This window comes from Zea mays, chromosome 3 (assembly GCF_902167145.1).
Source record: "Zea mays cultivar B73 chromosome 3, Zm-B73-REFERENCE-NAM-5.0, whole genome shotgun sequence".
Lineage (NCBI taxonomy): Eukaryota > Viridiplantae > Streptophyta > Magnoliopsida > Poales > Poaceae > Zea > Zea mays.
In genome coordinates this window covers 184,517,758-184,544,899 of record NC_050098.1, presented here as the reverse complement: position 1 = coordinate 184,544,899, position 27,142 = coordinate 184,517,758, and the positions used below count along the sequence as shown (strand labels likewise).

Genomic DNA, 27,142 nt, shown 5'->3' with positions numbered 1-27,142 from the left:
GTCCCGCGCCCAGGTCAGGTGCGCTTGCAGTAGGGGGGTTACAAGCGTCCACGCGGGTGAGGGAAGCGAGCGGCCCCAAGAGAGCGCCTGTCCCGTCCTCGGTCCCGCGCGGCCAACCTTTTCTAAGAAGGCCCTGGTCCTCCCTTTTATAGTCGTAAGGAGAGGATCCAGGTGTACAATGGGGGGTGTAGCAGAGTGCTACGTGTCTAGCGGAGAGAGAGCTAGCGCCTTAGGTACATGCCAATGTGGCAGCCGGAGAGGTCTTGGCACCTTGCTGGCGTGATGTCGTGGCTGTCGGAGGTGCGACGGAGCCTGGCGGAGGGACAGCTGTTGGAGCGGTCGAGTCCCTGCTGACGTCGCCCTGCTTTCGTAAGAGAGCTGGGGGCCGCCGTCGTCACAGAGCTTGTGGAGCGCCATCATTGCCCATCCGGCGGAGCTGGCCGGATGGGACGCCGGTCTTGTTCTCCGTGACCCGAGTCGATTCGGGGTAGGATGATGATGGCGCTTCCTGTTGACGTGGCGGGTCTGTGCCCTAGGCAGGGTGACGTGGGGGCTCCTCCGAAGCCGAGGTTGAGTCTGTCCTCTGTTGCCGAGGCCGAGCCCGAGCCATGGGGTCGGGCGAGGCGGAAGTCGTTCGGCCGAGGCCAGGGCGGAGTCCGAGCCCTGGGGTCGGGCGAGGCGGAGTTTCGTCGTCTTCCGGGTCTTAGCCCGAGTCCGAGCCCTGGGGTCGGGCGAGGCGGAGTTTCGTCGTCTTCCGGGTCTTAGCCCGAGTTCGAGCCCTGGGGTCGGGCGAGGCGGAGTTTCGTCGTCTTCCGGGTCTTAGCCCGAGTCCGAGCCCTGGGGTCGGGCGGAGCGGAGTTCGCCGTCTTCCGGGTCTTAGCCCGAGTCCGAGCCCTGGGGTCGGGCGGAGCGGAGCTCGCCGTGGCGCCTTTGGCAAGGACTGACTGTCTGTCAGACTCACTCTGTTGAGTGGCACCGCAGTCGGAGTGGCGCAGGCGGCGCTGTCCTTCTGTCAGACTGGTCAGAGGAGCGGTGGAGTGACGGCAGTCATTTCGGCTCTGCCGGGGGGGGGGGCGCGCGTCAGGATAAAGGTGTCAGGCCACCTTTGCGTTAAATGCTCCTGCAATTTGGTCAGTCGGTGTGGCGATTTAGTCAGGGTTGCTTCTGAGCGAAGCCAAGGCCTCGGGCGAGCCGGTGATGTGTCCGCCGTAAAAAGGGGGGCCTCGGGCGAGACGGAAGTCTCTCGAGGTCGGCTGCCCTTGGCCGAGGCTAGGCTCGGGTGAAGCGTGATCGAGTCACTCGTGTGGACTGATCCCTGACTTAATCGTACCCATCAGGCCTTTGCAGCTTTATGCTGATGGGGGTTACCAGCTGAGAATTAGGCGTCTTGAGGGTACCCCTAATTATGGTCCCCGACAGTAGCCCCCGAGCCTCGAAGGGAGTGTTAGCACTCGCTTGGAGGCTTTCGTCGCACTTTTTTGCAAGGGGACCAGCCTTTCTCGGTTGCATTTCGTTCCGGTGGGTGCGCGCGAGCGCACCCGCCGGGTGTAGCCCCCGAGGCCTCGGAGGAGTGGTTACACTCCTTCGAGGTCTTAATACCTCGCGTAACGCTTCGGCTGGTCTGGTCGTTCCCTCATGCGAACTGGCCGTAGCCCGGGTGCACGGTCGGGGCCCAAGCTCTCGGGCTGGTATGTTGACGCTGTCAACGGTTCGGCCGGAGCCGGTTTTTGCGAGAGCAGCCCCCGAGCCTCTGCACAGGGCGAGAGGACGATCAGGGACAGACTCGGCTTTTTACATACGCCCCTACGTCGCCTTTCCGCAAGGAGGAGGGGGGGAGTGCGCCATGTTACCCTCGATGGGCACCGAACATGGTGTCTCCGGTGAGCTGCAAGCGGGTAATCCGAGTGGACGTCCGTGCCCCGTTCGTTGGGGGTCGGCTAGGGGCCCAGAGGCACGCCCAAAAGTACTTGCGGGTGATTTGCCGGACCCGGTCCCCTGGCGACGGGGTCCGAGGGCTCGATGCCTCCCTCCGATGGGATTCCGTTACAAGATCGTTCCCGCTGGTCTCGGAAATGTCCTAGGGTACCTCGGGAGCGCAGCCCGAGCCTCGGTTATGTATCGAACGTACCCCTGGTCATCCCTCGCTCGGTGTCTGAGGCGACTGTGAACCCTTCGGGGGCCAGCCTTCGAACCCCTGATCAGTAATGGGCGCGGAGCCCGAGTAGCCTGAGGCGGCCATGGAACCCTTCGGGGGGCTGGCCTTCGAACCCCTGACCAGTAGTGGGTGTCGGGCCCACGCGATCTGAGGCGACTGTTGAACCCTTCGGAGGGCCAGTCTTCGAACCCCTGATCAGTAGGGGGGGCTCGGAGCCCGGTTCCTTCGTGGAGAAGGGTCCTTTTCGGGGTATCCCCCTTTCCCGGTCCCTGTTGCAAGAGATAGAGAAAGAGGAAAAAGGAAAAGGATACGAAATCGAACGACGTGGCGTACCTTTTTTTGACGCGGTTATTACGGCGAAGGCGAAGCGTCGCGCGCTTCTCCCGCCAGAGGCGCCGCGTGTCCCGCCGCGGAGTTAATGCGACGGGGCGTGTAGTTGGCGGGGCGGCCGTTGCGTGCGCGATCCGTTCGAGGAACGGGTCACGGGTGCACCGTCTTCACGCCGTGAGAGGAGGCTCTCTTGTTGTCCCAGGATGAGACGTGAGCCTGGCTGACGACGTGACTGCTGCGCCCGCCCGCCTGCCACCGCCATTACCGCCGGCCCACTTTCGGTCGCTTTGACCGACGCGCCAGGCTGGCGCTGCTGGGTCGCCTCGAGTCGCGGCATAGGCTCCGCAACCAAAGAGGCGCGACGGTGGCACGAGTGGCGGTGCGGTTGCTTGCATGCAGCAACTGGCGCGTCGGTTGCTTGACGCGTGGGCCTGGGCTTCCAAGCTGGCGTGTCAGAAGTCGGAGAAGCGCGTCCACCTGGCGCGGTTGCATGCCGCCTGCATGGCTGCCCGCCCCTTCCGCCCGTTGGTCTGGGCAAAAGTGGGGGGTAGCTTGTAACCGCTGGGCGGTTGTGCGCACCACGCGCGGCGGTTTGGCTTCTTCTGCCCTGAGCTGGTTTGCATGACATGCGGGACCCAGCCCCCGAGTCGCGGGGGAGGGCCTTGGAGCGTGTTGGAGAAGACTCAGCCCGCGGCGTGTGGGGGCGCACGTAGGGAGAGTTGCCTTTAAAAGGAGGGAGACTCCTTTCAGAAGGCAACCATGTCTTCTTCCTCCCTTATGCGTCGTGTCTTTCCATCTTCCAAGCCCCCGGATGGGGGGTATCCGCCGCCTTTCCGCCTCCTCGTTGGAGGAACGCAACTCCATGGGAGTTGGTACCTCTCAGCCATCGTTCGGCTTCAAGGATTTTCATCATGCAGCCCGGCCGCTTCCCTCCACCGGCGGTCACCCGAGATGGTGACCTCCGGCTTGATGGTGGGGGAAAGCGAGCCGGGCTGCGGCCTCTGCCCCTCCCTCAGCCTCAAGGATTTTCATCACCAGGGCTGGGGAGGGGAGTGCGCCGAGTTGAGGTCGGCCCCCGCGCGGGCGGCGGCCCGCTCCTTCACTCAGTGATCGGAGGGAAGGGCGGCCGTCGTCCGTGGCGCTGGAGGCTGCAGCGTGCCTGACTTTCGGGCGCGAGTGGCTTCGGAGCCGCTCGCGGTGCCGGCATCCGCCACGGCAGCTTGAAGAGGTTCTGCTGCCGGCGAGATAGCCAAGGCCGGCCACGGAATGACCTCCAACTCTACGGCCTTCTGCCCGTCCTTGCCTTACGAGTTTTGGCATGGGCGGGGGCCTCCTGGCAGCGGCATCTAGCCTGAGGTCAGTGTTGCCGCTGCTTGGCCCCTCGGAGCAGAAGTCGTCGTCGTCGCCGCTGCTGGAGCAGGTGACGGCGCGCCATTCGTCGGCCTTCCGTTGCTCCGCAGGCCTTCCCCCTCGGAGTGGGGTTGTTCGTACCTGCGGAGGGGGAACCGGAGTTCCGTTTGTAATGGCACTTCGAATGCCAGTGTTCTTTGTTCATTGTGGCTGTCGAGGCCTGAACACGTATGTAATTTTGGCACGGAGCCGTGTTTTTTCCTCATTTTCGAGCACTAAGTCTCGCCTGTTGATTATCTGAACCGCTTTACCAAGCATGAGTCGCCCCGTGTCAAGGTGACGAGTGAGGTACCCGTATCCCGGAGGCGTAGGAATCCCTCGGCCCGTTCGGCCTTGTTGTCTGGGGCTCCTCTAGCTTAGTTAAAGAGACCCCTCGGCCGCCCTTCGATGGACCGAGGCCAGGGGTAGCGATATCAGTATGAACAGAGGCGGAGTTGGCTCGAGAATGGGAACCTGGTTGGCCGGAGCCTAGTCGTGTTGTCCGTCAGCGGAGCCGACACCAAAGTCGATCAGCCGAGGCCTCGGGTCGGGCTGGCGCCCTTGGAAGCCGGTTGGCCGACGCCCCAGGGGTAACCGGCCGAGCCGCCTGCTCGAGCCGGATTCCCGGAGGAGTCCCTGGAGCGCGTCGCCGTCCGAGGCTGGGTCGGACTTTGCTGAAGACGCCGTCGATGCCGAGGGTGCTACGGCTCCCTTCAGCGTGAAGACCCGAGCCTGCAGGATCAGATCGTCTTGTAGCGTGTGCCTTCTGCGGCCGCCGAGGCCAGAAAACACACCCTCGCCGTGCTTGCGAAGCTGCGTCTTTTTTCCTCTTGTTTCGAGCATCTGAACTCTCTGTCGGTAACAGGGATGTTTGTGCGAGCGAGAGTTGCTTCTCGCGGAAGGGACGAGTGAGGTATCCGTATCCCAGAGGCGTGGGAATCCCTCGGCTCGGTCGGCCTTGCCGCTTACGCGTACTTTCACCCGTCCATGAGGCCCTGTCCCCGACTTAGTCGAGAAAGCTTGAAGGACTGCTTCGGCAGGAGAGCTTCCGAACGTGAAGACTTGTTCGGTCCACGGAGTCGCTTTATCCGAGCGCGAGTTACTTATCGCAGAAGGTGATGAGTGAGGTATCCGTATCCCGGAGGCGTAGGAGTCCCTCGGCTCGGTCAGCCTTGGCTGCTTACGTGTACTCCGTCGTTTCCAGGATTCGCTTTCCGAAGTATTCAAGAGGCACGAAAGAAATCCTGCTAAAAAGAGATCCTTTTTCGAGGAAAAATTCGACGCAGAGGGTGTCTCCCCCCTTTTAGCCCCCGAGGGAGGGTCGGGCTTTGCCGAGGCTAGGCCGACCCTTCCTTGACGACTAAACTTTGCGTAGGTGCGAGGTATATGAACAACTTGGAAACATCTTAAGGGTAGAAGCGACGTAGCTGTTTGATGTTCCAAGCGTTGCCGTAGATCTCGCCTTGATTGTTGGCCAGCTTGTATGTTCCGGGCTTCAGAACTTTGGCGATGACGAATGGCCCTTCCCAGGGGGGCGTGAGCTTGTGCCTCCCTCGGACGTCTTGCCGCAGTCGAAGCACCAGATCGCCCACCTGGAGGTCTCAGGACCGGCCCTCGAGCGTGGTAGCGTCGCAGGGACTGCTGGTACCGCGCCGAATGTAGTAAGGCCCTGTCCCGAGCCTCCTCCAGCTGGTCCAGCGATTCTTCTCGGCTAGCTTGGTTGCTTTGATCGGTGTAGGCCCTCGTCCTCGGGGAGCCGTATTCCAGGTCAGTGGGCAAGATAGCTTCGGCCCCGTAGACCAGGAAAAACGGCGTGAAACCCGTGGCACGACTCGGCGTCGTCCTTAGGCTCCAGACCACCGAGGGGAGTTCCTTCATCCACCGCTTGCCGAACTTATTGAGGTCGTTGTAGATCCGAGGCTTGAGCCCTTGTAGAATCATGCCGTTGGCACGCTCTACTTGCCCATTCGACATGGGATGAGCCACGGCGGCCCAGTCCACCCGGATATGGTGATCCTCGCAAAAATCCAAGAATTTTTTGCCGGTGAACTGGGTACCGTTGTCGGTGATGATGGAGTTCGGGACCCCGAAGCGATGGATGATGTTGGTGAAGAACGCCACCGCCTGCTCGGACCTGATGCTGTTCAGAGGTCGGACCTCGATCCACTTGGAGAATTTGTCGATGGCGACCAGCAGGTGCGTGTAGCCCCCGGGCGCCTTCTGCAAGGGACCGACGAGGTCCAGACCCCATACAGCGAAGGGCCAGGTGATGGGTATTGTCTGCAGAGCCTGAGCGGGCAGGTGGGTCTGCTTCGCATAGAATTGGCACCCTTCGCAGGTGCGGACAATTCTAGTGGCGTCAGCCACCGCCGTTGGCCAGTAGAAGCCTTGTCGAAAAGCATTCCCGACAAGGGCTCGGGGTGCTGCGTGATGGCCGCAAGCCCCCGAGTGTATTTCTTGCAGCAGTTCCCGACCTTCGGCGATGGAGATGCATCGCTGGAGGATGCCCGAGAGGCTGCGATGGTAGAGCTCCTCTTCATTGCCCAGCAAGACGAATGACTTGGCGCGTCGCGCTACCCGCCGAGCCTCGACTTGGTCGGGGGGTAGCTCTCCTTGGCGAAGATACTGCAGGTACGGGGCCTGCCAATCTCGATCTGGCGTGGCCCCGCTCTGCTCTTCCTCGACGTCCAGTGCCTCGCCCTCGGGGGCCGAGGGTGCCTCGGGCTGTGCCGAGGTGTAACGCCCCGAATTTTGCAGTTGAATTTTTTTCTTTTCTTTACTCGCCAAATTCGGGCGTTACCTTTTCTTTTTCTTTTTCCCTCGCTAAACCTTGACCTTTTCCAAAGTTCTAGCGGGATTCGGTTTGGATTTCCCGTGTAAGAAAAACCCTAAGTACTTTATGTTGTTTGATGCACCATGCCGAACCTTGCATTTCTTTTGATTGCTTTGAAAGTGCAAATGCATTCATGTAGAAAGATCGGATTTCGAAAATGAGGAGAAGATCTTTTCTTTCTTTTTTTTTCTTCTCTCTCTTTCTCTCTCCTCTTTTTCTCTCTCTCTCCCGCGCCGTGGGCCGACCCCGGCCGGCCCAGCCGCCCCTGGCGCCTCCCCTTGGGCCCAATTGGCCCATGCCGCCCCCCCCCACCTCCCCTTTTTCCCCAAATTCTTTCTCCCTCCCTCTCATTTTCTCTCATTTTCTCTCCCTCACCCTAAGCCGCCGCCGCCCCTACCCCCTGCCCTAGCGCCGCCCCGCCCCGTCCCCGTCGCCGGTGAGCCCCCCCCTCCTCCCTCTCTCCTCCCTTCCCCATCCCTCCTCCCCTTTCCCCTCGCCGCTCGGCGCCTTGGCCGCCGCCATGGCCGGCTCGCCCTGGCCGCCCGCCCGGCCGCGCCCTGGTCGCGCGCTCGCCTGGCCGCTTGGCCGGCTCGGCCGCCTGGCCACCCCAACCCCCCCGCTGGCCGCCCTCGGCCGCCCGCCTGGCCGCCCTGGTCGCGCGCTCGCCTGGCCGCTTGGCCGGCTCGGCCGCCTGGCCAGCCCGACCCCCCCCCCCCCCCGCGCGCTCGCCTAGCCGCCGGTTCAACCGGGCCGGCTCAGCCGCCCCGGCCGCCCAGCTCGCCGCCCGCGCCCGCGCCCAGCTCGGCCGCCCTGCCTAGGGCCGGTTCAACCGCCCCCCCCTCTGTTTTTTTATTTTTTTATTTTATTTTATTTACTTTCTGTGATCATAGCTATTTTATTTTAGGTAGGCTAATCATTGTTAATGTTATTGAAATATGAAGCTTAATTTAAAATTCTGTTATGCTAATTGATTTATGTAGTTAATCGTTTATCTCGTGCGATGTTGAACAACTTAAAGTGATTAGGTTTCCATTAGTGCATATAACAGAATTCTTTTGTTAAGAACCAATTGTAATTGATCGTTAGTGCATAAGATTTAACCCCCTGCGAGACCCTTTCCCGTTTCTTTCTAACCATAACAAATGCGATATCGAATGTCATACTTGATGCATATTCGCTTTATTTGTTCCCTTGTATGGTGTACTGTTCTTTTGTATTAAATGTGGATGGATGTATGTATGTTTGCAATCGCATAGAGAACGATTCGGTCGAAGAGCCCGAGGAACCCGCAGGAGAAGCCCCTGAGCAGCAGTCGTTTGGTGGAGGCAAGTGTCCTTTGACTTATCTATGTCCTATTCATTATTTAATTCACCTCCCGCATTACACATTTATGCCTAAGGATTGACTAGTTTTTTGTTATCCATGTCCTTGTTTACCTATCTGGGTTGGATTATTACTGTTTAGCTTTATGCTATTGCTCAACCTCTAATCAATGAACATGATGAGATTATCTATGATACGCTGTTTTCCCTTCTCTTATGATGATGTGATACTTGTGGTCTTCAAGGGGGCTCGAGCGGTTTCTCGAGTGCCTCTCCGTAAGGACCTGTTCTATGGATGACCGCCCGGGAAAACAGTGCAACCATGAGGGTGGAATGGGGTGCCCTTAGCTGAATAATTAGAGGATCCGGGGTGTAGTTCACTTAGCCGTCGTGCCGTCAATGGGGCTCGGTGTATGCGGCTCGCTCTGCCAAGTTTGGGTTCGCCCCTTGGGGAGGAGTGCAGTGCATTTAGGAAACCTAACGGGTGGCTACAGCCCCGGGGAATCTTTGTAAAGGCTTCGTAGTGAATCCCTGGCTATTCACCTCGGGAGTGAATAAGGGTCTTGCAAGCCCGGGCCAGAGAGGGAATCACGGCTTGTGGGTAAAGTGCACAACCTCTGCAGAGTGTTTGAAAAACTGATATATCAGCCGTGCTCACGGTTATGAGCGGCCAAGGGAGCTCCAGTGATTAGTGGTACTTGATCAGAGATACTCCGGTACAGGTGGATATGAGATTGATGGTTTTGATTATGATTATGGTGCTGGTAAGTGGTACTCTTTCCGTTTGGAAAGGAGTACGTTTGGGTTAATAACTTGGGTTAATGCTAAAACTTGGCTTTCTACTAGTAAGTAATAATCTGACCAACTAAAAGCAACTGCTTGACTTATCCCCACATACAGCTAGTCCACTACAGCCAAACAGGATACTTGCTGAGTATGTTGATGTGTACTCACCCTTGCTCTACACACCAAACCCCCCCCCAGGTTGTCAGCATTGCAACCACTGCTCAGGCGAAGATGAAGCCGTGGAAGGAGACTTCCAGGAGTTCCAAGATTATGACGAGTTCTAGGTGTGGGTTAGCGGCAACCCCCAGTCGGCTGCCTGTGAAGGCCGCGGTTATCTACGTTTCTTTTCCGCACTTTGATTTATTGTAAGAACTATATGGACGTCTCAGACGTATGATGTAATCGACTATTTCCCTTATTAATACTATTTTGAGCACTGTGTGATGATGTCCATATTATGTAACTGCTGTGTACGTGAATAACTGATCCTGGCACGTACATGGTTCGCATTCGGTTTGCCTTCTAAAACCGGGTGTGACATAAGTGGTATCAAAGCCGTGCTGACTGTAGGACCGCTAACCTAGAGTAGAATGGTCGTTCTAAGGACTATAGACCTCTGTCTCTTCCTTGACTTTGATATCCCTTCAAAAGTTGGTCATACCGACCAAACCTATGTTCTACTATATATTATACCTTGCTAAAAAAATTGTGTTTCATTCTGATCCTTCATTTACTTATTACTTGCTGGTCATATTAATTCTGTTCTCACCCTTTTGCTTGCGATGTCTTTTGTAGATGGCTCGACTTAGACACACTGCACGAAAGTCAGTCATCCCCTTCTTACCCTCCCGCCTTGCTGAGCGTCCGCTTCGCCGTCCCGTGGCCGGACAGTCCAGCCACTTGGAGAGACTACACCACCGCCTGCGTGAGGAGCAGGAACGTCGACGACAGGAGCAGCAGGGCTCTTCTTTCTCGCTCCACCAGGAGATAGAGTCTGTGAGGAGCTGCTCCCCTGTGCTTCCTCTGGAGCCGCCCCCTGCACCACCACTGGGCGCCCCAGCTTCTGGAGTAGCTGCTGGAGGAGACCCAGACGACGGAGATGGCGACGACAGCTCGAGCCACGACACCGACTTCTCTGCTAACCCTGAGCCGGAAGGATGGGTTGCTCGACCCATCACTCGCGACGCTGCTCGCGGGTGTCACTTCCACGATGCGCTCGACACCCTGCTACGTCGGGCATTTGACCGGCATACCTGGTCCGTCGAGTATCGCTGTGTGGTCTACCAGCATAGTCGCGGGGTCTACCCGGACCGCTGGGAGGCGACTTGCTTGGTGCGCTGCCCGGAGGACAGTCTCCAGGGTGCAGAGGCCTGCTCAGAGCACTATTCTATCTCTGAACGGGACTCAGCTGAGGCAGCCATGCAAGATGCTGCACGGCGTGCGCTTTCGCACTACTGCTCGGTTTTCGGTGGGGCAGCTGACGGTCTTGACCTGAAGTATTACCCCCGCCGTCCATCTGGCAGCACAGGAGGCGTGATTGTCTCACCCGTCGGTGAGGGCAATCCTAGGTTGAGCAGCACAGTCAACCTAGCCGCCGTGCTAAACACGGAGCTGGACCATGCCTTAGATGAGCTGAGTAGGGCTCGTGCTGAGATCGCCCTGCTGCGGGCTGAGCGCGCGGAACGTCGTCACTTGGATGGTGGTTCCCCCGCTCCCGTCGGGACTCAGCACCCGTACCGCTCACCTCAGCGTGGACACCAGTCTTATGGCAATCCCGCCTGCAAGACCAAGATAACTCTAGAACCATAGCTCGTTAGAGTTGGATCTTGTAATTAATACGAAATATATACGTAGAAGCTTCAGTCTTAGCGTTAGTCTCAGTCTTAGTTAGTCTTAGTTAGACAGGGTAGTTTGCTATATCCTGTGCATTTATGTTTGTCATGATGAACTATGTTTGGTTTGGATCTTTGTAATGACTGTTACCAGAGTGTGGGTATCCCCTGCATTTTGGTTTACCTATTATGTTAATAAAGTTGGTTATATAGTTGGGAAACCCCTTTTATTCCACTTTCCTCTTTATCTGAGAAGCTGTGTGGTCTGTGTTGGAGATCAGTGAAGATGCTCATCTGTTCAGTGCTGTTGAAGAATTCTATTCTCTTTTCTTATGCTGCAAGATTTGCCAGATCAGTTCTGATGTGTGGTTGCATTCTGCAGATGTCAGAGAACAGGCGCAGAGGAGGAAGGCGTGCTCAACAGGAGCGAGTTGCTCCGCAAGATGGGGCGCCCCAGCAGCAGCTGCTGCCACCCCCGCCCCCGATGTCGATCGAGCAGATGTTTCTGATGCAGACTCAGGCAGTTCAGGCCATCGGTCAGACTTTGGCCGCCATTCAGCAGCAGCAGCAGCAGCAGCAAGCACCACCCCAGCCTCAGATGCCTCAGATGCCCAGAGACAAGCGTGCTGAATTCATGAGAGGTCATCCACCAACGTTCGCTCATTCTTCTGACCCTATGGATGCTGAAGATTGGCTGCGCACTGTGGAGCGGGAGTTGCATACCGCTCAGTGCGATGACAGGGAGAAAGTTCTGTATGGTCCCCGTCTGTTGAGAGGAGCAGCCCAATCATGGTGGGAGTCTTACCTCGCCACCCATGCCCATCCTGACACCATCACTTAGGAAGAGTTCAGAGGTAGCTTTCGTCAGTACCATGTGCCTGCAGGTCTGATGACAGTGAAGAAGGAGGAGTTCCTGGCCCTTAAGCAAAGGCCATTGTCTGTCAGTGAGTACCGAGACAGGTTTCTGCAATTGTCTCGCTATGCTCCTGAAGATGTCAACACTGACGCCAAGCGACAGTACCGTTTCTTGAGAGGCTTGGTTGACCCTCTGCAGTACCAACTGATGAATCACACCTTTCCAACATTCCAGCACCTGATTGACAGAGCAGTCATGACAGAAAGGAAGCGCAAGGAGATGAAAGATCGTAAGCGCAAGATCAGTGGACCCCAGCCTGGAAGCAGCAGCCGCCCTCGTTTCTCAGGCAATCAACCTCAGCAGTTCAGGCAGAACCAGCGTCCACCTCAGCAGCATCAGCAGTTTCAAAGGCAGTACCCTCAGAACCAGTACCAGAACCGTCAGAGCAATCAGTCAGGAGGTCAGTTTCAAAGGCAGAATCAGCAGGCACCTCGCCTTCCTGCCCCAGCAAATCAGCAGAACAATCAGGCAGCACCAGCTCAGGTTGGAAACAGAGCATGTTTCCACTGTGGAGAGCAAGGCCACTGGGTGATGCAATGTCCGAAGAAGGCAGCCCAGCAGCAGTCAGGCCCCAATGCCCCAGCAAAGCAGAATGTGCCTCAGCCTGGAGCAGGCAACCGCCCTCAACAGCGCTATAATCATGGAAGATTGAATCACTTGGAAGCTGAAGCAGTTCAGGAGACCCCCGGCATGATAGTAGGTATGTTCCCAGTCGACTCCCATATTGCAGAAGTGTTATTTGATACTGGAGCAACGCATTCTTTCATTGCTGCATCATGGGTAGAAGCACATAATCTTCCAACTACTACCATGTCAACCCCCATTCAAATTGACTCAGCCGGTGGTAGAATTCGAGCTGATAGCATTTGTTTAAATATAAGTGTGGAAATAAGGGGGATAGCGTTTCCCGCCAACCTTATAGTAATGGGTACTCAGGGAATAGATGTCATCCTAGGGATGAATTGGCTAGATAAGTATCAGGCAGTTATCAGTTGTGATAAAAGGACAATAAAGTTGGTGTCCCCACTAGGAGAGGAAGTGGTGACCGAGTTAGTCCCGTCTGAGCCAAAGAAAGGAAGTTGTTATCAGATAGCTGTCGATAGCAGTGAAGCAGATCCAATTGAGAGTATCAAGGTTGTGTCTGAATTCCCAGATGTGTTTCCAAAGGACCTACCGGGTATGCCACCAGAGCGGAAAGTTGAGTTTGCCATAGAGCTTCTTCCTGGAACCGCCCCCATCTTTAAGAGAGCTTACAGAATATCTGGACCAGAGTTGGATGAACTTAAGAAGCAAATTGATGAGCTGTCAGAGAAAGGTTACATTCGGCCAAGCACCTCGCCTTGGGCCGCCCCTGTCCTATTTGTGGAGAAGAAAGATGGCACCAAAAGGATGTGTATTGATTATCGAGCTTTGAATGAAGTCACGATCAAGAACAAGTATCCCTTGCCTAGAATAGAAGATCTGTTCGACCAGTTGAGAGGAGCCAGTGTGTTCTCCAAGATTGATCTGAGGTCAGGTTATCATCAGCTCAGGATCCGACCCTCGGACATTCCGAAGACGGCATTCATTACCAAGTATGGTTTGTATGAGTTCACAGTGATGTCTTTTGGTTTGACCAATGCGCCAGCGTTCTTCATGAACTTGATGAACAGTGTATTCATGGATTACCTTGATAAGTTTGTGGTGGTATTCATTGATGACATTCTGATTTATTCTCAAAGCGAAGAAGAGCATGCAAGTCATTTGAGGATGGTATTGCAGAGATTGCGAGAGCACCAGTTGTATGCAAAGTTGAGTAAGTGTGAGTTCTGGATCAGTGAAGTCCTGTTCTTGGGTCACATAATCAACAAAGAAGGATTGGCTGTGGATCCGAAGAAAGTGGCAGACATTCTGAACTGGAAAGCGCCAACAGATGCTAGAGGAATCAAGAGTTTCATTGGAATGGCCGGATATTATCGGCGATTCATTGAAGGGTTTTCGAAGATTGCGAAACCAATGACAGCGTTGCTAGGCAACAAGGTTGAGTTCAAGTGGACCCAGAAATGTCAAGAGGCCTTTGAAGCGCTGAAAGAGAAGTTGACTACAGCGCCTGTCCTAGTCTTGCCTGATGTGCACAAGCCCTTTTCGGTGTATTGTGATGCTTGCTACACAGGTTTGGGATGTGTGTTGATGCAAGAGGGAAGAGTTGTGGCTTACTCGTCCCGACAGTTGAAGGTTCATGAGAAGAATTACCCAATCCATGATCTAGAGTTGGCAGCAGTGGTTCACGCACTGAAGACATGGAGGCACTATCTGTATGGACAGAAATGTGAGGTTTACACAGATCACAAGAGTCTGAAGTACATATTCACCCAGTCAGAGTTGAACATGAGGCAACGAAGATGGTTAGAGTTGATTAAAGACTATGAGTTGGAGATTCATTACCATCCAGGCAAAGCAAATGTAGTGGCAGATGCTTTGAGCAGGAAGAGTCAAGTCAATCTGATGGTTGCTCGTCCGATGCCTTATGAGTTGGCCAAGGAGTTTGACAGGTTGAGTCTCGGATTTCTGAACAATTCGCGAGGAGTCACAGTTGAGTTGGAACCTACCTTGGAGCGCGAAATCAAAGAAGCGCAGAAGAATGATGAGAAAATCAGTGAGATCCGGCGACTGATTCTGGAAGGCAAAGGCAAAGATTTTCGAGAAGATGCAGAAGGCGTGATAAGGTTCAGAGACCGCTTGTGTGTTCCCAATGTCCAGTCCATTCGGGAGTTGATTCTTAAGGAAGCTCATGAGACCGCTTATTCGATTCACCCTGGCAGTGAGAAGATGTATCAGGATCTGAAGAAGAAATTCTGGTGGTACGGAATGAAGAGGGAAATCGCAGAGCATGTGGCTATGTGCGATAGCTGCCGAAGAATTAAGGCGAAGCACCAGAGACCAGCTGGATTGTTGCAACCGTTGCAGATCCCTCAGTGGAAATGGGATGAAATCGGTATGGATTTCATAGTCGGATTGCCTCGCACTCGAGCCGGCTACGATTCTATTTGGGTAGTAGTGGACCGCTTGACCAAGCCAGCCCACTTCATACCTGTCAAGACCAGCTACAACAGTGCAGTATTGGCAGAGTTGTATATGTCTCGGATCGTTTGTCTTCATGGTGTGCCAGAGAAGATAGTGTCAGACAGAGGAACGCAGTTCACCTCTCATTTCTGGCAGCAGTTGCATGAAGCCTTGGGCACGCATCTGAATTTTAGTTCAGCTTATCACCCGCAGACAGATGGCCAGACCGAAAGAACCAATCAAATTCTCGAAGATATGTTGAGAGCCTGTGCGTTGCAAGATCAGTCCGGATGGGATAAGAGATTGCCTTATGCAGAGTTTTCCTATAACAACAGTTATCAGGCCAGTTTGAAGATGTCACCGTTTCAAGCGCTTTATGGAAGGAGTTGTAGAACTCCGTTGCAATGGGATCAGCCTGGAGAGAAGCAAGTATTTGGACCAGACATTCTGCTTGAAGCCGAAGAGAACATCAAGATGGTTCGAGAGAATCTGAAGATAGCGCAATCGAGGCAGCGAAGCTATGTAGACACAAGAAGAAGAGAGCTGAGTTTTGAAGTCGGAGATTTTGTCTATCTGAAAGTGTCACCGATCAGAGGAGTCAGAAGATTCGGAGTGAAAGGCAAACTAGCACCCCGCTACATTGGTCCGTATCAGATTCTTGCCAGACGAGGAGAAGTGGCCTATCAGCTCAGTTTGCCCGAGAATTTGTCTGCTGTGCATAATGTCTTTCATGTGTCTCAGTTAAAGAAGTGCTTGCGTGTGCCAGAAGAGCAGTTGCCAGTGGAAGGTCTTGAGGTCCAGGAGGACTTGACCTATGTTGAGAAGCCAGCTCAAATCCTTGAGATTGCAGATAGAGTCACCCGAAGGAAGACCATCAGAATGTGCAAAGTCAGATGGAGAAGATCTTTTCTTTCTTTTTTTTTTCTTCTCTCTCTTTCTCTCTCCTCTTTTTCTCTCTCTCTCCCGCGCCGTGGGCCGACCCCGGCCGGCCCAGCCGCCCCTGGCGCCCCCCCCCCTTGGGCCCAATTGGCCCATGCCGCCCCCCCACCTCCCCTTTTTCCCCAAATTCTTTCTCCCTCCCTCTCATTTTCTCTCCCTCACCCTAAGCCGCCGCCGCCCCTACCCCCTGCCCTAGCGCCGCCCCGCCCCGCCCCGTCCCCGTCGCCGGTGAGCCCCCCCCCCTCCTCCCTCTCTCCTCCCTTCCCCGTCCCTCCTCCCCTTTCCCCTCGCCGCTGGGCGCCTTGGCCGCCGCCATGGCCGGCTCGCCCTGGCCGCCCGCCCGGCCGCGCCCTGGTCGCGCGCTCGCATGGCCGCTTGGCCGGCTCGGCCGCCTGGCCACCCCAACCCCCCCGCTGGCCGCCCTCGGCCGCCCGCCTGGCCGCCCTGGTCGCGCGCTCGCCTGGCCGCTTGGCCGGCTCGGCCGCCTGGCCAGCCCGACCCCCCCCCCCCCCCCCGCGCGCTCGCCTGGCCGCCGGTTCAACCGGGCCGGCTCAGCCGCCCCGGCCGCCCAGCTCGCCGCCCGCGCCCGCGCCCAGCTCGGCCGCCCTGCCTAGGGCCGGTTCAACCGCCCCCCCTCTGTTTTTTTATTTTTTTTATTTTATTTTATTTACTTTCTGTGATCATAGCTATTTTATTTTAGGTAGGCTAATCATTGTTAATGTTATTGAAATATGAAGCTTAATTTAAAATTCCGTTATGCTAATTGATTTATGTAGTTAATCGTTTATCTCGTGCGATGTTGAACAACTTAAAGTGATTAGGTTTCCATTAGTGCATATAACAGAATTCTTTTGTTAAGAACCAATTGTAATTGATCGTTAGTGCATAAGATTTAACCCCCTGCGAGACCCTTTCCCGTTTCTTTCTAACCATAACAAATGCGATATCGAATGTCATACTTGATGCATATTCGCTTTATTTGTTCCCTTGTATGGTGTACTGTTCTTTTGTATTAAATGTGGATGGATGTATGTATGTTTGCAATCGCATAGAGAACGATTCGGTCGAAGAGCCCGAGGAACCCGCAGGAGAAGCCCCTGAGCAGCAGTCGTTTGGTGGAGGCAAGTGTCCTTTGACCTATCTATGTCCTATTCATTATTTAATTCACCTCCCGCATTACACATTTATGCCTAAGGATTGACTAGTTTTTTGTTATCCATGTCCTTGTTTACCTATCTGGGTTGGATTATTACTGTTTAGCTTTATGCTATTGCTCAACCTCTAATCAATGAACATGATGAGATTATCTATGATACGCTGTTTTCCCTTCTCTTATGATGATGTGATACTTGTGGTCTTCAAGGGGGCTCGAGCGGTTTCTCGAGTGCCTCTCCGTAAGGACCTGTTCTATGGATGACCGCCCGGGAAAACAGTGCAACCATGAGGGTGGAATGGGGTGCCCTTAGCTGAATAATTAGAGGATCCGGGGTGTAGTTCACTTAGCCGTCGTGCCGTCAATGGGGCTCGGTGTATGCGGCTCGCTCTGCCAAGTTTGGGTTCGCCCCTTGGGGAGGAGTGCGGTGCATTTAGGAAACCTAACGGGTGGCTACAGCCCCGGGGAATCTTTGTAAAGGCTTCGTAGTGAATCCCTGGCTATTCACCTCGGGAGTGAATAAGGGTCTTGCAAGCCCGGGCCAGAGAGGGAATCACGGCTTGTGGGTAAAGTGCACAACCTCTGCAGAGTGTTTGAAAAACTGATATATCAGCCGTGCTCACGGTTATGAGCGGCCAAGGGAGCTCCAGTGATTAGTGGTACTTGATCAGAGATACTCCGGTACAGGTGGATATGAGATTGATGGTTTTGATTATGATTATGGTGCTGGTAAGTGGTACTCTTTCCGTTTGGAAAGGAGTACGTTTGGGTTAATAACTTGGGTTAATGCTAAAACTTGGCTTTCTACTAGTAAGTAATAATCTGACCAACTAAAAGCAACTGCTTGACTTATCCCCACATACAGCTAGTCCACTACAGCCAAACAGGATACTTGCTGAGTATGTTGATGTGTACTCACCCTTGCTCTACACACCAAACCCCCCCCAGGTTGTCAGCATTGCAACCACTGCTCAGGCGAAGATGAAGCCGTGGAAGGAGACTTCCAGGAGTTCCAAGATTATGACGAGTTCTAGGTGTGGGTTAGCGGCAACCCCCAGTCGGCTGCCTGTGAAGGCCGCGGTTATCTACGTTTCTTTTCCGCACTTTGATTTATTGTAAGAACTATATGGACGTCTCAGACGTATGATGTAATCGACTATTTCCCTTATTAATACTATTTTGAGCACTGTGTGATGATGTCCATATTATGTAACTGCTGTGTACGTGAATAACTGATCCTGGCACGTACATGGTTCGCATTCGGTTTGCCTTCTAAAACCGGGTGTGACACGAGGGTGCCTCGGGCTGAGCCGAGGGTACCTCGGGCTGAGCCGAGGGTACCTCGGGCTCGGGCGCGTCGTCGATCTTGACAGAGGGTTGATGCAGATCCCGGGAGAAGACGTCCGGGGGGACCGTCGTTCGCCCCGAGGCTATTTTAGCCAGCTCGTCTGCGGTTTCGTTGTAGCGCCGAGCGATGTGTTTGAGCTCGAGCCCGAAGAACTTGTCTTCCAGGCGCCGAACCTCGTCGCAGTAGGCCTCCATCTTCGGGTCGCGGCAGTGGGAGTTCTTCATGACTTGGTCGATGACGAGCTGCGAATCACCGCGGGCGTCGAGGCGTCTGACCCCTAGCTCGATGGCGATCCGCAACCCGTTGACCAGAGCTTCGTACTCGGCCACATTGTTGGACGCCGGGAAATGGAGGCGCAGCACGTAGCGCAAGTGCTTCCCGAGGGGCGAGATGAAGAGCAAGCCCGCGCCGGCTCCTGTCTTCATCAGCGACCCGTCGAAAAACATGGTCCAGAGCTCCGGTTGGATCGGAGCCGTCGGCAACTGGGTGTCGACCCATTCGGCCACGAAGTCCGCCAACACCTGGGACTTGATGGCCTTCCGAGGGGCGAACGAGATCGTTTCGCCCATGATTTCCACCGCCCACTTTGCGATCCTGCCCGAGGCTTCTCGGCACTGGATGATCTCCCCCAGGGGGAAAGATGACACCACAGTTACCGGGTGAGACTCGAAGTAGTGTCGCAGCTTCCGCCTTGTCAGGATCACAGCATACAGCAGCTTTTGAACTTGTGGGTAGCGGATCTTGGTCTCGGACAGCACTTCGCTGACGAAGTAGACCGGCCTCTGAACGGGCAATGCATGCCCTTCCTCTTGCCTCTCGACCACGATCGCGGCGCTAACCACCTGAGTGGTCGCGGCGACGTAGACCAAGAGGGCTTCTCCATCCGCCGGGGGCACCAAGACAGGCGCCTTCGTAAGGAGCGCCTTCAGGTTGCCGAGGGCTTCCTCGGCCTCAGGGGTCCAAGCGAAACACTCGGCCTTCCTTAAGAGGCGGTACAGAGGCAGACCTCTTTCGCCGAGGCGCGAGATGAAGCGGCTCAGGGCCGCGAGGCATCCCATGACCCTCTGTACACCTTTTAAGTCCTTGATGGGTCCCATGCTGGTGATGGCCGCGATCTTCTCCGGGTTGGCTTCGATGCCTCGCTCGGAGACGATGAACCCTAGGAGCATGCCTCGGGGCACCCCGAAGACACACTTCTCAGGATTGAGCTTGACTCCTTTCGCCTTGAGACATCGGAATGTCACTTCAAGGTCGGAGAGGAGGTCGGAAGCCTTCCTTGTCTTGACTACGATGTCATCGACGTAGGCCTCGACTGTGCGACCGATGTGTTCGCCGAACACATGGTTCATGCACCGCTGGTACGTCGCGCCCGCATTCCTCAAACCGAACGGCATGGTGACGTAGCAGTACATGTCGAACGGCGTGATGAAAGAAGTCGCGAGCTGGTCGGACTCTTTCATCCGGATCTGGTGATACCCTGAGTAGGCATCGAGGAAGGACAGGGTTTCGCACCCAGCGGTGGAATCCACGATTTGATCGATGCGAGGCAGAGGGTAGGGAACCTTTGGACATGCTTTGTTGAGACCAGTGTAGTCTACACACATCCGCCATTTCCCCCCTTTCTTCCTCACAAGCACAGGGTTGGCAAGCCATTCGGGATGGAATACCTCTTTGATGAACCCTGCTGCCATTAGCTTGTGGATCTCTTTGCCAATCACTCTGCGCTTCTCCTCGTCGAATCGGCGCAGAGGCTGCCTGACGGGTCGGGCTCCGGCCCGAATATCCAGCGAGTGCTCGGCGACATCCCTCGGTATGCCGGGCATGTCCGAGGGACTCCACGCAAAGACGTCGGCGTTTGCGCGGAGAAAGTCGACGAGCACTGCTTCCTATTTGGGGTCGAGCCCGGAACCGATCCGGATCTGCTTGGTGGTGTCGCCACCGGGGTCAAGAGGGACGGCCTTGACCGTCTCCGCTGGCTCGAAGTTGCCGGCATGGCGCTTCACGTCTGGCACCTCCTTGGAGAGGTTCTCCAGGTCGGCGATGAGGGCCTCGGACTCGGCGAGGGCCTCGGCGTACTCCACGCACTCCACGTCGCATTCGAACGCGTGTTTGTACGTGGGGCCGACGGTGATGACCCCGTTGGGGCCCGGCATCTTGAGCTTCAGGTAGGTGTAGTTGGGGACGGCCATGAACTTCGCGTAGCATGGCCTCCCTAGTACGTCATGGTAGGTTCCTCGGAACCCGACCACCTCGAACGTCAGGGTCTCCCTTCTGAAGTTGGAGGGCGTCCCGAAGCAGACGGGGAGGTCGAGTCGCCCGAGGGGCTGGACGCGCTTCCCAGGGATGATCCCGTGGACGGAGGATAGATCGACGCGCAGGAGCTTGAGGGTCTCGGCGTAGATGATGTTGAGGCAGCTGCCCCCATCCATCAGGACCTTGGTGAGCCTGACATTGCCGACAACAGGGTCGACGACGAGCGGGTATTTCCCCGGGCTCGGCACATGGTCGGGGTGGTCGGCCTGGTCGAAGGTGATGGGCTTGTCGGACCAGTCTAGGTAGACTGGCGCCGCCACCTTCACCGAGCAGACCTCCCGGCGCTCTTGCTTGCGATGCCGAGCCGAGGCATTCGCCGCATGCCCTCCATAGATCATGAAGCAGTCGCGGACCTCGGGGAACTCTCCTGCTTGGTGATCTTCGTTCTTGTCATCGTCGCGGGCCCTGCCACCCTCGGCGGGTGGCCCGGCCCTGTGGAAGTGACGCCGAAGCATAACGCACTCCTCGAGGGTGTGCTTGACGGGCCCCTGATGGTAAGGGCACGGCTCCTTGAGCATCTTGTCGAAGAGGTTTGCACCTCCAGGGGGCTTCCGAGGGTTCTTGTACTCGGCGGCGGCGACAAGGTCCGCGTCAGCGGCGTCGCGTTTCGATTGCGACTTCTTCTTGCCTTTCTTCTTGGCGCCGCGCGGAGCAGACGCCTCGGGAGCCTCTTCCGATGGGCGGCCCTGGGGCTGCTTGTCCTTTCGGAAGATAGCCTCGACCGCCTCCTGGCCAGAGGCGAACTTGGTGGCGATGTCCATCAGCTCGCTCGCCCTGGTGGGGGTCTTGCGACCCAGCTTGCTCACCAGGTCGCGGCAAGTGGTGCCGGCGAGGAACGCGCCGATGACATCCGAGTCGGTGATGTTGGGCAGCTCGGTGCGCTGCTTCGAGAATCGCCGGATGTAGTCCCGGAGCGACTCCCACGGCTGTTGCCGGCAGCTTCGAAGGTCCCAGGAATTCCCGGGGCGCACGTATGTGCCCTGGAAATTGCCAGCGAAGGCTTGGACCAAGTCGTCCCAGTTGGAGATCTGCCCCAGAGGCAGGTGCTCCAACCAGGCGCGAGCAGTGTCGGAGAGGAACAGGGGGAGGTTACGGATGATGAGGTTGTCGTCGTCCGTCCCACCCAGTTGGCAGGCAAGGCGGTAGTCCACGAGCCACAGTTCCGGTCTCGTTTCCCTCGAGTACTTCGTGATAGTAGTCGGGGGTCGGAACCTGGTCGGGAATGGCGCCCGTCGGATGGCCCGACTGAAGGCCTGCGGACCGGGTGGTTCGGGCGAGGGACTCCGATCCTCCCCGCTGTCGTAGCGCCCCCCACGCCTGGGGTGGTAGCCTCGGCGCACCCTTTCGTCGAGGTGGGCCCGACGGTCGCGTCGATGGTGCTCGTTGCCGAGGTGGCCCGGGGCCGCAGGCGTGGTGTTGCGCGTGCGCCCGGTGTAGACCGAGGCTTCCCGCATGAATCGGGAAGTCGCGGCATGAGGTTCCGAGGGATATCCCTGCCTTCGGGAGGCAGTGCTTTCGGCCCGTCGGGCCGCAGCGCCTTCCAGGAGATTCTTGAGCTCTCCCTGGATTCGCCGACCCTCGGTGGTTGATGGCTCCGGCATCGCGCGGAGGAGCATCGCTGCGGCTGCCAGGTTCTGACCAACCCCGCTGGATGCGGGCGGCGGCCTGACCCTGACATCGTTGGCGACGCGGTGCTGGAGACCTTGGGGCAGGTGACGTATTTCTCCGGCTAGGGGTTGGCCCGCCCGACGTCCCGACGGATCGGCTCAAGCGCTCCTGTTCCCTCGTTGAGCCTGGCCTGCGTCTCGCGGACTTGCTCGAGTTGTGGGTCGTAACCCCCCGCCGGAGCGGGGACCACAGCTAGCTCCCGTGGGATGTCGGCGCGAGGCACCGGCCTAGGAGGATCACCGTCCTCCGGCATGCCGAGATGGTTGCCTTCGGAGGGATCCCCTAGCTCGATGTGGAAACATTCGCGGCTTGGGCCACAGCTCTCGTCGCCAAGGCTGCGGCTTCCGTCGGAACAGTCGGAGAGGCAGTAGTCACATGCGGTCATGAAGTCCCGCATGGCACTGGGGTTGCCAAGTCCGGAGAAATCCCGACAGATGCTGGGATCGTCATCTTCCTCGGACCCAGAGGGCCCGTAGGTCGAGACGTCCGTCAGCCGGTCCCAAGGCGACCGCATACGAAACCCCAGTGGGGTTGCACTCGCCTCAATGAGAGCGCCCGCCAAAACGAGGTCGTTTGGCGGGTTGAGGCCGAGTCGAAATGACGCAAGATGGGAGTTAGTTGGTACCTTTTGGTCGACGGGGAGCGACGTAGTCACATCGGGGACTGGTTGCACCGTCATCTCAGGTACGAGGGCGACGTCCTGCAGGCTTTCCGCGAGCGCGCTGGCGTCGTCTTCTTGTTCGGGGTCGGCGTGTCGCGGGGGGACGACGCTTGCCTCCGTCTTGAACGCGAGGTCGACGTCCGGCGTGCCTTCCGTCGGGGCGTCGGGGGCGTCGATTCGCTCGACGGCCAACGAAGCGCGGCCTCCCGCCTGGCCTTGACGGCCCCGCCTCCTCCTCCATTGGCGGGGGAGAGAACGGAGCGAGCTCGAATGTTGCTCTTCCACCACGCGGGGAAGATGTCGTCGATTCCGCCGCCGGCGGGCGGGTTGTCGGCCGCCATTGTCGTCGTCGCGCGGCGGTGGAAGAAGTATCATGTCGCAGCTGCCGTCGAAGGACATGAACTCAAGAGTCCCGAAACGAAGCACCGCCCCGGGCCGGAGAGGTCGCTGGAGACTGCCCATCTGGAGCTTGACGGGGAGCTGTTCGTCAGCACGCAGCAGGCCCCTACCTGGCGCGCCAACTGTCAGCGTTTCGAGACAGGGGGGTCCCTAAGCCGACGAGTGAGTGTGCTGCGTGCCCCAGCCCAGATGGGTCGAGCGCGTGGGCGAGCGCGAAGGGGGGAGAGGCGAGGTGGCCGGAGTCGAGCGTGAGAGAGGTGGAAGTCCCGCGGCCTTCATGTTCGTCCCGCGCCCAGGTCAGGTGCGCTTGCAGTAGGGGGGTTACAAGCGTCCACGCGGGTGAGGGAAGCGAGCGGCCCCAAGAGAGCGCCTGTCCCGTCCTCGGTCCCGCGCGGCCAACCTTTTCTAAGAAGGCCCCGGTCCTCCCTTTTATAGTCGTAAGGAGAGGATCCAGGTGTACAATGGGGGGTGTAGCAGAGTGCTACGTGTCTAGCGGAGAGAGAGCTAGCGCCCTAGGTACATGCCAATGTGGCAGCCGGAGAGGTCTTGGCACCTTGCTGGCGTGATGTCGTGGCTGTCGGAGGTGCGACGGAGCCTGGCGGAGGGACAGCTGTTGGAGCGGTCGAGTCCCTGCTGACGTCGCCCTGCTTTCGTAAGAGAGCTGGGGGCCGCCGTCGTCACAGAGCTTGTGGAGCGCCATCATTGCCCATCCGGCGGAGCTGGCCGGATGGGACGCCGGTCTTGTTCTCCGTGACCCGAGTCGATTCGGGGTAGGATGATGATGGCGCTTCCTGTTGACGTGGCGGGTCTGTGCCCTAGGCAGGGTGACGTGGGGGCTCCTCCGAAGCCGAGGTTGAGTCTGTCCTCTGTTGCCGAGGCCGAGCCCGAGCCATGGGGTCGGGCGAGGCGGAAGTCGTTCGGCCGAGGCCAGGGCGGAGTCCGAGCCCTGGGGTCGGGCGAGGCAGAGTTTCGTCGTCTTCCGGGTCTTAGCCCGAGTCCGAGCCCTGGGGTCGGGCGAGGCGGAGTTTCGTCGTCTTCCGGGTCTTAGCCCGAGTCCGAGCCCTGGGGTCGGGCGAGGCGGAGTTTCGTCGTCTTCCGGGTCTTAGCCCGAGTCCGAGCCCTGGGGTCGGGCGGAGCGGAGTTCGCCGTCTTCCGGGTCTTAGCCCGAGTCCGAGCCCTGGGGTCGGGCGGAGCGGAGCTCGCCGTGGCGCCTTTGGCAAGGACTGACTGCCTGTCAGACTCACTCTGTTGAGTGGCACCGCAGTCGGAGTGGCGCAGGCGGCGCTGTCCTTCTGTCAGACTGGTCAGAGGAGCGGTGGAGTGACGGCAGTCATTTCGGCTCTGCCGGGGGGGGCGCGCGTCAGGATAAAGGTGTCAGGACACCTTTGCGTTAAATGCTCCTGCAATTTGGTCAGTCGGTGTGGCGATTTAGTCAGGGTTGCTTCTGAGCGAAGCCAAGGCCTCGGGCGAGCCGGTGATGTGTCCGCCGTAAAAAGGGGGGCCTCGGGCGAGACGGAAGTCTCTCGAGGTCGGCTGCCCTTGGCCGAGGCTAGGCTCGGGTGAAGCGTGATCGAGTCACTCGTGTGGACTGATCCCTGACTTAATCGTACCCATCAGGCCTTTGCAGCTTTATGCTGATGGGGGTTACCAGCTGAGAATTAGGCGTCTTGAGGGTACCCCTAATTATGGTCCCCGACAAGTTCAAATTTATATTTTAGTTCCACAATTATTTTGTATTTTCGTCTTAAATAATAAAGGTAAGTCGAGATGTAAAAGGCTTAACCTTAAGTCGTGTCAGATAAGTCTATGGCAGCTCGAGGACGAGCTGGTCCTCAAGGGAGGGGGAGATGCCATGGGCATAATAGGGAGCGAGAGGCAACAGCCAGGCTGGGATAAGGCTAGAGAATAAGATTGAGATGAGCTGGGATAAGGTTAGAGAATAAGATTGAAATGAGAGAATTGTGGAGAGTTGGTTAGCATCAGATAAGTCCAAGAAAGTAGGAGTTAGTTGAGAGTTTGTAGGAGAAGTTGGTTAGCCATAGGGCTATTTATAAGCCGCATGGCAGCAGAGAATAAATCAAGCAAGATCATTAACAAACCAATCTCTCTCCCTTGCAATGACCCTCTCAAGCGCCTAGGGCTGCTACCCTAGAACCAAGCCTGTGGCAGAGGGGTATAACCTCGCCGGAGTAGACAGCTATCCCCATGGACCGAAGGTCCATGACAATCAAACACTGGAATGCCATATGGGAATGAGATGAAGATGTCACTTCTGATGAAATGCAAATGGTAAGAACTTACATATTTTGTCTATTGCTCCCAATTCTGAACTACCTAATGATTTTCAGTTACCTAAGATAATACTATTGGTGAGAAAAATGAAGGCAACCGAAAATTGTGGAAGCTGGATACCCAGTGAAGTTGCCATGTCACATGAGGCCGCATTTACTAGCACCATCGCAAGCGAATCAGGGCAAAAACTACATCGTCAAGGTTATTGTCATTCAGTAAGTTCATATTTGCAGTTAGTTCAGCTCGAGTTTGGTTATTGAGGATTCCTGGATGATTTGGCTATCAGAAGAATTAGGTTTAATAGGAAATTAGTTGATTACTTGCATATGGGGCACATGTGGTGTGATCTGGCCATCTATATCTAGGAAATTAAGCAATATTAATATTCCTCCACCTTTATCTCTTCTGTCAATCATGGAGTCACGCAAGGCAAAGACCTCACCCTCTGTTTCGATCATGTTATCTTGGTCACTACACGTTATTAATATTTGCAGAGCTGCAGCCTGCAGAACCAGCATGTTCACTTTCAGTTATCTTGCACCTTGATTCTCCGGTGACGAACTTTCATAATTCTTAAAAGCATAGCATCTGTTAATCTAGAAGTATACATAAAAACTGAAGTATCCATGAAATAAAATTAGTAGAAACTAATATATGAGTTGTATTGGAGGTACATTAGAATCTGAAACGTGTGATCAGGACAGGGGATCCTAAGAATCACAATACTAAGATGAATAAGCATAGATTATTTAGTAGAAAATTGTGAACGTGGATTGTTAAGATAACCCAACCCTGACGTTCGTATAATCGTACGGACAACAAAGCAAAATATAGAAAAAGATGCACTGAAGATTCACTTGAGCAAAACAACCAACAGGTGCAGGGCATGGTCTATGTGATCTCACCTTTGATTCAACGTAATGGAAAGTCTTCACGAGCGCATCCTAGTATCCTGGCGACTGGGAGGCTGCGGCTGTGGTGGTGAGAAGAGGCCACGAACCGTCTCCGGCTTGATCTCGGCCGCGTCATGTCTGACGCCGGCCAGACGAATGCTCCGCCAGCCAGATGCCATGCCTGTGGTGGCGGCTTCCGCCAGGGGGGGGCGAGCTACACGCGCTCGCTAGACGCGTGCAGCTTCGCGACTTCGCGAAGTCATTGCTGTGCGTCGCGCCATGCGCGGCATCGCCGAGATCGAGATGGAATGGAAGTCAGGCTCTGCCAAGTAGGGACGGAGATAGACCGGATCGAAGGGCAGGGGCAGTTTCAAAATAAAAAATGAATCGACAGAGCCACACAATTTATTGTCAATATTTTCTTATTTATTGTTCTTTTTCAAATCAGCGTGATGAATTGATCACTTCTTAAGCCGACCTTGTTTGAAAGTGATAAATGTCATATTTTAGAGAAGAAAATGCATGCGTTTGGGATTATGATCTAATTGTTAACTTATTTTGTTTGATGTATTGCATAATATAATAATGCATCATGGTATATTTAATTTTGTATTTCGTTTTTTAAGCATTGATAGTATCGACGGTCTATAGTAGTGTTGAAGGCAAAAAAAAAAGAGCCTCGCCGACGGTCCGCGGTCCGGACTGTCCGCGGTGGCGGCGCGGACGATCCGCGCGTGCGCAGAGACAGTTAGGGTTCCTAGTTTCTCGCGGCATTTGTTACCTAAAACCGTGGGGATTGACTCGGAAATCAGATCGAAGCGGATCCAGACCTCCCCTTTATATAGATGAAAGGCTACAACCGATTGAACCC

The 27,142-nt window shown here is 56.0% G+C and overlaps 1 long non-coding RNA gene across 1 annotated transcript in view; it reads right to left on the bottom strand.

Annotated features, from left to right (window-relative positions):
• The window catches only part of LOC103651009 (uncharacterized), a 30,113-nt gene extending 3,462 nt beyond the window's left edge, over nucleotides 1–26,651 (bottom strand). The window contains exon 1 of the long non-coding RNA XR_564526.3: nucleotides 26,284–26,651. This is a non-coding gene — a long non-coding RNA (uncharacterized lncRNA). The remainder of the gene's footprint in view (nucleotides 1–26,283) is intronic.
• Between the last annotated feature and the right edge of the window lie 491 nt (nucleotides 26,652–27,142).